Source organism: Osmerus mordax, chromosome 4 (genome assembly GCF_038355195.1).
Source record: "Osmerus mordax isolate fOsmMor3 chromosome 4, fOsmMor3.pri, whole genome shotgun sequence".
NCBI lineage: Eukaryota > Metazoa > Chordata > Actinopteri > Osmeriformes > Osmeridae > Osmerus > Osmerus mordax.
Window position 1 is genome coordinate 20681790 of NC_090053.1, and position 11612 is coordinate 20693401.

Consider the following 11612-nt stretch of genomic DNA (forward strand, 5'->3'; position numbering starts at 1 on the left):
CGAAGCTAAACCATGTTAAGGGGGGGGGTGGAGCTAAACCATGTTAAGGGGGGGGGAGCTAAACCATGTTAATGGGGGGGTGGAGCTAAACCATGTTAAGGGGGGGCGGAGCTAAACCCCCAACTGCCAATCCACCCATCTTCATCCTCTCCTGCAGATCTTCAGAAAAGAACACAAACCGCAGCAACAAAAAAAAACATTATGATTGACCTTTTTCGAACAGACAAATAAAATATGACAGTGAGTTTCCTGGACGGCTGCAGAACATCTGTGTGTGCGGTTGGGATGGAAAGCTTCATCTGAGAGGGTGGCAGTTTGATACCAAAGTAGGTCACTGCACACTTGAGGAGTTCCTCCAAAAACAGCTTGTGGAATCCAGCGCCACTCCTGTAGTATGAGGCCAGCGGCAGATTTCAACCCTAAACCCTGTAAACACAGCCAGTCAGTCTGGAGCAGGGTTTGTTGTGGGCACACCGCTTGACAGGATATGGTGATAGATTTATGAATTTCGTTGGAGAATGTTGATAAGGAGGGTGCCATGTTTAGTGTAATGCCGCTCTGATTATTTTCCCAACCCAGAGGATTGTTTTCATGGTCCAGGTCTCAGACGGAGGGAAATGGATGTCTATTCTATGAGTGAACACCTCAAACTCGTTGTTTTAAGTGTAGTGTCCCCAAATGAGTACATTGGGGCTCTGGGTTTTACATTTTTAAAAACCCTGGGGCCGTGAGACCTCAGGTCACAGGAGTTTTAAATTAACCGTAAAGTTTTAATGGATGCTGTTAAATCTACATGACGGGTAGGAACAAGATAGCTGGGCACTCTACAGTACGATCCTTGATGGTGTGAATGATGTGTGGTTCTGTTTACATGCTGAGTGCATGTTAAGGTTTTAAAAGGCCACAAAATGAGAGACAGCCGTAAAGATGGTCTGAAGATCGCATCAACGTGCCTGATGCTGGTCTCTCCCTCCTGCTGGTCTCTCCCTCCTGCTGGTCTCTCCCTCTGCAGGGTCTGTTGACATGGAAGTGGATTAGGTGATTAGGTCTACAAACACTCAGTGAAATGTTGGGCTTCACAGAGGACAGCGTTTCTATAAGCAGAGAATTTAGCGCCGCGCTGCTGCAGAATCGCTTCACTTCCTTGAGCATCGCCGGTTTTTAATTAAAAGCCTGAACTGATAACGTTTTCAATGTCACACACCCATTTCCATTTCAACTTCAGAACCAGTTAACCTGAGCCCATGTTTTGAAAACGATGCACCAGATTTTATTTTATTAGATTTCCGCCAGGGAGCCTTCATGCATTCCGGTGGTGCTATGGGGAACTGGGCAGTGATGTGTTGTGTGCCAGCCAGATTACAGCCACCAATCATGAATAAGTCACCATCTCATAGGCGTGTGTACCGTGAAGTCCCCTGGGGCTCCTCTGTCCCCGCTCACGTGATCCCCTCCCTGCCTCCCCAGGGCCCTGGCTGCCAGCCTCTCCACGCCTCTCTCCTGCCTGTTCTCTCCTCCCAAGGCCAGACAGGGCAGGCTGCAAGACCGTTGATAAGGAGGAGGTATTTTAATGAAGCGTGAACTGGATCGCTTGAACTTGCGACCAGACCCTGCAAAGTTACTGCAGGTCCATTCTGGTTGAGACCACGGTATTACGTAGCGACAGTCGCTGTTCTTTACATTCATGCTCACATGCAAACACACACACCCGTGCATGGTATTTTTGCGCTTCACACACATACACACGCACACACACACCTCGCTCAAGAAATGCTCCTGATACAAAGTACCATGCATCGCACACCAATACTTCAAAATCCACGTCCCTATAAATACTGGTGATTAATGATAAAGTAAAGACTAATGTATCAGAGACTGTTTTAGACAGCTGCCAGTAGAGTCTTCTGTTATTGCCTAACTTGGACCGGGTGATCTGTGGCTCTTTAAAAAGATCACCTTATCGCTGTTGTCATGGTGACAGCACCAGGACTTCCACACAGAGGTGGTCAACCTGGAGGAGCAGAATGAGAGCTGGGGAACTGCAGGATTATGTCAAATCAATTCAGCAAAGAGACTGGGGTCTATGCTAGCCTACGTCGTCTAGATGTCTGTACAGCTGTCCAGGCTAAACGTAGTGTGTTCTGGGTTAACTTTGTACTCACAGTGACTTCATGGATTCCCAGAGGGTGTTTGATGAATAGTAAGTCAAGGCCTGGATTGGTTTCTGGCACAACTCTTTAAAACATACATTCATTACAAAGATGTATTTTTTATGGCAATGGATTTTGACTGCTTGCTTGCGATCAGAGGTCTCGGTTTTCTCATGAATGTGTCCTCATAGTATTCATCACAGGGTTTGTTCAGTTATTGAGTGAATTAATGAGCATTCTTGGTTTCAAGCATTATTACCAAAGGGCAGACAAGTTAATTGCACAACGTCTTAATGCTGACCAAGGAAGTAAATATTTACAGTAAAAACACACTAAGAAATGTTCTATCAGGGCTCTCTTGTTCGGGCTACGGTTGCATCCTGCGGAATCAGTCCTACATGAAGTGAGTTCATGTGAGACATTTCCACCGTACCACACATTACCGTACCTCACAGTACCGTACCTCACAGTACCGTACCTCACAGTACCGTACCTCACATTACCGTACCTCACAGTACCGTACCTCACAGTACAGTACCACACATTACCGTACCTCACAGTACCGTACCTCACAGTACCGTACCTCACAGTACAGTACCACACAGTACAGTCGCTCACAGTACAGTCGCTCACAGTACCGTACCTCACAGTACCGTACCACACAGTACCGTACCTCACAGTACCGTACCTCACAGTACAGTACCACACAGTACAGTCGCTCACAGTACAGTCGCTCACAGTACCGTACCTCACAGTATCGTACCTCACAGTACAGTACCACACAGTACAGTCGCTCACAGTACCGTACCACACATTACCGTACCTCACAGTACCGTACCACACAGTACAGTCCCTCACAGTACCGTACCACACATTACCGTACCTCACAGTACGGTACAACACAGTACAGTCCCTCACAGTACCGTACCAAACAGTACAGTACCTCACAGATCAACTGAAACTCATGTCATTCTACCATCAGACTGGTCAATCATGATAACACATTTTGAGACCTCATCTAATAAATCAATCTTTGCTACTGAAATTCCCTGAGCATCTGGTTGGCATGGTGAATCGTGGTCGGATCCCGTAAAAATTGTATTCTGTCAAACAAGTGGCGTATTGTACAGATGGTGGAGGTGGGGAGAGAGAGAGAGAGAGAGAGAGAGAGAGAGAGAGAGAGAGAGAGAGAGAGAGAGAGAGAGAGAGAAAGAGAGAGAGACAGACAGAGAGAGAGAGAGAGAGACAGACAGACAAGTGGGGCTCAATTCCAAGGTGATACGGAGTTAAGAAAGGCCCTGTTCTGACACAGTTCAGCTTTCTATCGGAAGGATTATGATGTCTGTACTCGAGTCGGTACACCCTCAGATGTGGTTCCCTTTCAAAACCCTCTGATCCCCTGATGTTATGTACCGTGGACATACTACGCATGCACTCTATACCTCCATGTATGTCTGCCTGTGTGTTTGCGATAGTAAGTAAGTAAGTAAGACTTTATTTATATAGCACTTTTCATACAAGAATTGCAGCTCAAAGTGCTTTACATAAAATCAACAAAAACAATAATACAAGTGTTGATCTAAAACGTTTAACAAACCAAACTAGCCGCACTCTATCTGAGGTCTCTCGAATCCATCTTAGATCCGAGCTGCCACTTGCAGTTTCTAATAGTGTTTGTGTGTGAGTGTGTGAGAATGTATGTGTGTGAGTGTGTGTGTGTGTCTGTTGGCACTTTATCAGTTCTGTCTTCCCCCAGGAAGGTGATTTAAAACGATAGAAACTCAAATCCTCAGCTTCACCGTGCCAATCGATATCAACATTTGCATCAGTCAAAATTTGACTCTGTTTCCAGGCAGTCATGCAGAACAGCCTCCGTATCAAGCCAGTGGATGTTTATTCAGGTGGAGTTAATTCTCAGTGATTATTTAAGGCCTGACTGTGACACAGTGCAGTAAGCAGCAGGTCACTGAGGGACACACAGCATCAAGAAGGGGATTATAGTGACTGTTCATAATTCATAACTTTCACTCCTTTCTTTACTGTTATTGATTTTTTCATTGGATTAAACAGAATGCCCTCACCCATAACAATGAAAAATACGGAAAGGAATCCATACTCTTGTATAAATCCACAAATAAATGAATATTTCTACATTAGGATTTAATAATCAAAATCATGCATTTAAATAGTGTGATGTTACACACAATACTGTCTGTCATGCTTCATGCTGTCATGGTTACAGTGAAATGTTTGTGAAATTCTAATTGATAACTAGAGAGGATACAATTTCTGGGGAAATTGTAGGGTGTGCTTGCTTGCGTCGGTTGCACAGGGGTCTGTATATTTTATATAAAAATGCATCGGGCCTACTTATTATTTATAAAGATTACATAGATTTAAAAGCATCTTTTTTTTGCTGCTCATTTACAACTCAAAATACGAGTGAAGTGTAGAATGAAATATGATGTCTTCTCATTTCCCCTGCAAGAGGCAGCTGACAGGCTGAATCAAAACGAATACATTTGGCAGACCGGTGTAAAAATGGACCTAATCTCTATGACTTAAACGTCCTTTTAAGTTTTCCCTTCTCGTGATATTTTCAGGAATTTAGCCTACTCATATCGCATTCATTCATTAATAAAGAACCCCCTTTGAAGATTATTCTACGACGTTACCGGCAGAAGATAGAATCGCGATTCAAACAGTACCATCTGCTAACTGAAAATATGCCCCCCAAAACGTAAATAAGCTTGACATTTATTTAGTGGAAAATCGCTCATTCATAAAAAGCTCACTGGTAGCGATCATTGTCAGTAACAACGCAAAATGCGATATAAGGGGAGTGCCGAACATGTTCTGTCGCCGTTTGACTTCCTACAGCTGTGTAGATGTTTTTGTAGTGTCTCGCGTAGGCTACAGCGTTGCAGTGATACACTGGATTGAAACCACAGGTAATGATAATTTCACCCACAAATCGTTTACTTGTAATCTAATGTCATAATAAATCCTACAACGAAAATTTATATGTGAGGAATGTTTATTTTAACGATTGAAAACAGATACATCATAGACTACTGTAGTATGTGTTGCCCGGGCAACACAGGCTAATGTCATGATGCTAATACTTCAGTGAAATAGTAGACTACTGTTTCCGAAAGTAGATGTACTTCCTTAATAATATCAGCTTATATTGTACATTACACATCACAATTGTGTGTCATATCACAAAGTAAAATGAGTAAATATGTATCACCCTGGCCTCTTTGCTTGTGGCGTTTCTGCAGCTGCCTTGCAGTAAAGCTATAGTTAGCCTAGCTATCCCCCAAGTTAACAGATGCGAAACGAATGTTCTGGCAAAGGTAGTCACGCGTGTTTTCGTGACGTTAGTGACGTAGTGACGTTATTAACGTCAGTGACTGTGGCTAGCAAATTAGCCACCGTTAGCTTCACTTTTCGCCACAAAAACTTAACCTACGCCCAAACCATGCAACGGAACGTAAATTCCAATAGAAGCAACTCAATCACTACCAAGACGAAACTTTTGACACCTACGTTGTCTATGTAGGCCAAATATTGACTGAGTTTTAGGGGGGCAAAAAGAATAAAATAATAATAATAATAACTTGAGAGGATACAATTTCTGGGGAAATTGTAGGGTGTGCTTGCTTGCGTCGGTTGCACAGGGGTCTGTATATTTTATATAAAAATGCATGGGGCCTACTTATTATTTATAAAGATTACATAGATTTAAAAGCATCTTTATTTTGCTGCTCATTTACAACTCAAAATACGAGTGAAGTGTAGAATGAAATATGATGTCTTCTCATTTCCCCTGCAAGAGGCAGCTGACAGGCTGAATCAAAACGAATACATTTGGCAGACCGGTGTAAAAATGGACCTAATCTCTATGACTTAAACTTCCTTTTAAGTTTTCCCTTCTCGTGATATTTTCAGGAATTTAGCCTACTCATATTGCATTCATTCATTAATAAAGAACCCCCTTTGAAGCTCATTGAAGATTATTCTACGACGTTAACGGCAGAAGATAGAATCGCGATTCAAACAGTACCATCTGCTAACTGAAAATATGCCCCCCAAAACGTAAATAAGCTTGACATTTATTTAGTGGAAAATCGCTCATTCATAACAAGCTCACTGGTAGCGATCATTGTCAGTAACAACGCAAAATGCGATATAGCCCTGTGTGGAGAAGCTGCTCCGGTAAATTGTACTACTACGGTACAGTACTACTAGACTACTGCTGTGTTCGTCTTGGTAGCGATTGCGTTGGTTGAATTGGATTTAACGTTCCGTTGTACGGTTTAGGCTGAAATTAATTATTTTCATGAACAGATTGACAACGTTTAGGCTGTGGCAATGAAGTTCAGGTTAGTAGTTAGATAGACTTTTGATTTAAGTAAGGGGAGTGCCGAACATTTTCTGTCTCCGTTTGACTTCCTAAACAGCTGTGTACTGTAGCTAGATGTTTTTGTAGTGTGTCTCGCGTAAGCTACAGCGTTGCAGTGAGCTACACTGGTTTGAAACCACAGGTAATGGTAATTTCACCAACAAATCGTTTTCTAATGTCAGAATAAATCCTACAACGAAAATGTATATGTGAGGAATGTTTATTTTAACGATTGAAAACAGATAACGCTACATCATAGACCACTGTAGTATGTGTTGCCCGGGAAACACAGGCTAATGTCATGATGCTAATACTTCAGTGAAATAGTAGACTACTGTTTCCGAAAGTAGATGTACTTCCTTAATAATATCAGCTTATATTGTACATTACACATCACAATTGTGTGTCATATCACAAAGTAAAATGAGTAAATAGTTATCACCCTGGCCTCTTTTCTTGTGGCGTTTCTGCAGCTGCCTTGAAGTAAAGCTATAGTTAGCCTAGCTATCCCCCAAGTTAACAGATGTGAAATGAATGTTCTGGCAAAGGTAGTCACGCGTGTTTTCGTGACGTTAGTGACGCAGTGACGTTAGTAACGTCAGTGACTGTGGCTAGCAAATTAGCCACCGTTAGCTTCACTTTTCGCCACAAAAACTTAACTTACGCTTAAACCATGCAACGGAACGTAAATTCCAATAGAAGCAACTCAATCGCTACCAAGACGAAACTTTTGACACCTACGTTGTCTATGTAGGCCAAGTATTTACTGAGTTTTAGGGGGGCAAAAGGAAATAAAAAAAATAAATAATAATATATATGTGAGAGAACAAAGGTTGTGCTCTCGCCGAAGGCTTGAGCACACCCAATAATATATATGTGAGAGAACAAAGGTTGTGCTCTCGCCGAAGGCTTGAGCACACCCAATAACTAGAGAGGATACAATTTCTGGGGAAATTGTAGGGTGTGCTTGCTTTTTTTGCTGCTCATTTACAACTCAAAATACGAGTGAAGTGTAGAATGAAATATGATGTCTTCTCATTTCCCCTGCAAGAGGCAGCTGACAGGCTGAATCAAAACGAATACATTTGGCAGACCGGTGTACAAATGGACCTAATCTCTATGACTTAAACGTCCTTTTAAGTTGTCCCTTCTCGTGATATTTTCAGGCATTTAGACTACTCATATTGCATTCATTCATTAATAAAGAACCCCCTTTGAAGATTATTCTACGACTTTACCGGCAGAAGATAGAATCGCGATTCAAACAGTACCATCTGCTAACTGAAAATATGCCCCCAAAAACGTAAATAAGCTTGACATTTATTTAGTGGAAAATAGCTCATTCATAAAAAGCTCACTGGTAGCGATCATTGTCAGTAACAACTCAAAATGCGATATAGCCCTGTGTGGAGAAGCTGCCCAGGTAAATTCTACTACTACAGTACAGTACTAGACTACTGCTGTGTTCGTCTTGATAGCGATTGCGTTGGTTGAATTCGATTAAACGTTCCGTTGTACGGTTTAGGCTGAAATTAATTATTTTCATGAACAGATTGACAAAGTTTAGGCTGTGGCAATGAAGTTCAGGTTAGTAGTTAGATAGACTTTTGATTTAAGTAAGGGGAGTGCCGAACATGTTCTGTCGCCGTTTGACTTGAACAGCTGAGGAGTTTTTGTTAGCTACTCACACTAGTGTCTCGGGTAGGCTACAGCGTTGCAGTGAGCTACACTGGTTTGAAACCACAGGTAATGGTAATTTCACCAACAAATCGTTTACTAATGTCAGAATAAATCATATAACGAAAATGTATATGTGAGGAATGTTTATTTTAACGATTGAAAACAGATACATCATAGACCACTGTAGTATGTGTTGCCCGGGCAACACAGGCTAATGTCATGATGCTAATACTTCAGTGAAATAGTAGACTACTGTTTCCGAAAGTAGATGTACTTCCTTAATAATATCAGCTTATATTGTACATTACACATCACAATTGTGTGTCATATCACAAAGTAAAATGAGTAAATATTTATCACCCTGGCCTCTTTTCTTGTGGCGTTTCTGCAGCTGCCTTGCAGTAAAGCTATAGTTAGCCTAGCTATCCCCCAAGTTAACAGATGCGAAACGAATGTTCTGGCAAAGGTAGTCACGCGTGTTTTCGTGACGTTCGTGACGCAGTTACGTTAGTAACGTCAGTGACTGTGGTTAGCAAATTAGCCACCGTTAGCTTCACTTTTCGCCACAAAAACTTAACTGAAGCTTAAACCATGCAACGGAACGTAAATTCCAATAGAAGCAACTCAATCGCTACCAAGACGAAACGTTTGACACCTACGTTGTCTATGTAGGCCAAATATTGACTGAGTTTTATGGGGGCAAAAAGAAATAAAAAAAATAATAATAATAATATATATGTGAGAGAACAAAGGTTGTGCTCTCGCCGAAGGCTTGAGCACACCCAATAATATATATGTGAGAGAACAAAGGTTGTGCCCTTGCCGAAGGCAAAGCACACCCAATTATCATGATGAATTATAGTGACACAAATAATCGTCCTCATTTGAGCTTAATCATCATACACTGTATGATATCTTGTTACGTCCCCCAGTCCTGTCAGGTGTTCGGTGTGTGTTTGTTTTGGCTCTATGACTTTTCTGTACAGGTGGCGCCAATCACACTCATCAATGACTCCTCCCTCTCGTTATCATGTCCAGCTGGTTCCTGTTCCCAACATCCAATCCCATCATCCCTTCAGCTGTATATCTGTGCCACTGTTTGCTTCGTTGAGTCTCTCTATGTCTCTCTCTCTCTGTGTGTTAGGAGAGCCTTGTGCTTGGTCTTGTTGGTTTTGAGTGAGAGTTTTGTTTGGTGATATTGTGACTGCCTGATAGACCTATTGCGATCGTTCTGTGTTGTATTATCATTGTTAACCGTTAACGTTGTTAATCTTTTGTTTCTTTTTGTCCCGGGGAGGAGAGGAAGCACCTTGGGAGTGTTAGGCAAGACGCCCCGGGCTCACATCACCCGTAGGGTCACTTGTCTAAACACACTAGGTTACATTTAGTCATTTAGCAGACGCTCTTATCCAGAGTGACTTACAGTAAGTACAGGGACATTCCCCCCGAGGCAAGTAGGGTGAAGTGCCTTGCCCAAGGACACAACGTCAGTTGGCATGACCGGGAATCGAACTGGCAACCTTCGGATTACCAGCCCGATTCCCTCACCGCTCAGCCAACTGACTCCCTGGTTAGATCTGGGCTCACATCACCCGTAGGGTCACTTCCCTGTCTGAACACACTAGGTTAGATCTGGGGGGTAACATATCTACACTAAAGGCTCATTTATTGTCTTGATCTAGCATGACCACAAACTGGGAAATGAATCATGAACCAAAAGTTATAGACATGACCCTTCCCACATCAGTTCCCTCATCTGAAGTCAATGAACACAGATGAAGCAGGGCCTTAATAATCCTTCAGATAATCTACTAGAACATGGTTGTGTTTTATGCTATTGTGTGCACACCAAACATACACCTATTCCAGAACATTCAGGATTCCATGCTGGCAGGTTCATGTACTCATACATCTGCTTTTGTCACTACCTGTACTTGTTCTCAAATCCCAGGTCTCACATGTTTGGGTTTTCTCGCACGTGTTCTGAACGAACAGGTGTCAGAGTAATGAAGCACATCACACAAAAGTAAGTGCTGTACAGTCTGAATATGATCTGTTGATAAAACAGTGTTCCGGATGATTAAACAGAAGGTACAGTCTCACCTCTTTCCATAACAGTTTGAAAGCGTCTCAGGATAAATGACTGTTCTCGCAATCAAAGAATGCTCCTCAATTAGAACGTGTTCACTGACCCAGTCTTCACCTCACTGACGCCTTTCATCGTCTGGGGTTCGTCTGAACTAGTCTGTGTTTGCCTGACGGTCAGGCCCAGAGGTTGTGCACCCTTTCAGGACCTGTGTCACATCGATGTTTCATATCCTGAATCCCTTTACTGAATGCTGTAAAGACAGTAAATATTGATCCTTGGGTATCTGACGGGCCGCAGATTTGAAGTAGCGCTTCATTTCAGATAAAACGACAGCAATGGGAAAAGTCAACAGCACATGTCTAAAGAACAGCAGATGAGGACATCTTTTACCACTTGTCCCACATTTCCATGTTATGCAAGATGTGCGGTCCATCTCTTGTGATGTCACACCTTCATTTCATCCAGTCTGCAAGCTCCAATAGCCCTCATGTCACTGACACGTAAGTTAGATTCACAACTAACTCAAATCAATGAACAGGGGTTGTCATGGCAGCCTGTCACTGGCAGTTGTGGTCTTGACAAATGCACACGTTGTACAAACTCAACTGGTGGACTTATTTATTAACGACTTCTCTGCATCAAGACAGAATGATTCTGAAGATTTACACGATTCTCTTCAACCGCTTTTACTGAGACCACAAACAAGTTTCTCTACATAACTAGCATTTCTAACATTTCTGTTGCTTCCTGTCAAGCTTTAGTTCTTGGGTCACGTGGTATCTCAACAAGAAATGAGAAATAAACTCAAATGGGGAAACGCCTCAATTAAAAATGACAGATTTATTTTAGGAAAAATCCAAAGCATTCCCTTTAACAAATTTGATTTACATTCCAATAAATTCCACCATTTCTACCATGAACACAGATTATGATTTAGAGTTTCAGGAAATTAGAGAGAGAGAGAGAGAGAGAGAGAAGAAAATGGGAGGACATGCACATGTGCACAGAACGGGTCATGCGTTCAACCTGGTGAGCCACCAGTGTACCCTCCTGTGAGGGCCGTTTCAAGACCACTGGCCCCCGCTCAGCTGCTGCGACACATACTGACAGAAGCACATCCCTCCCTCCAGGTGGGAGGGGAGAAGGGGAAGGGTCTCTTGGACAGACAGCAGGCGTATCCTGAGGAGAAGTACAGAAGAGCCCGCTGGAACATCTCTGCAGCACGGGGCCGGCCCGGAAATGTGTCGGAAAACTCTCGCCTGCAACCTTCCAATGACGTGGATGT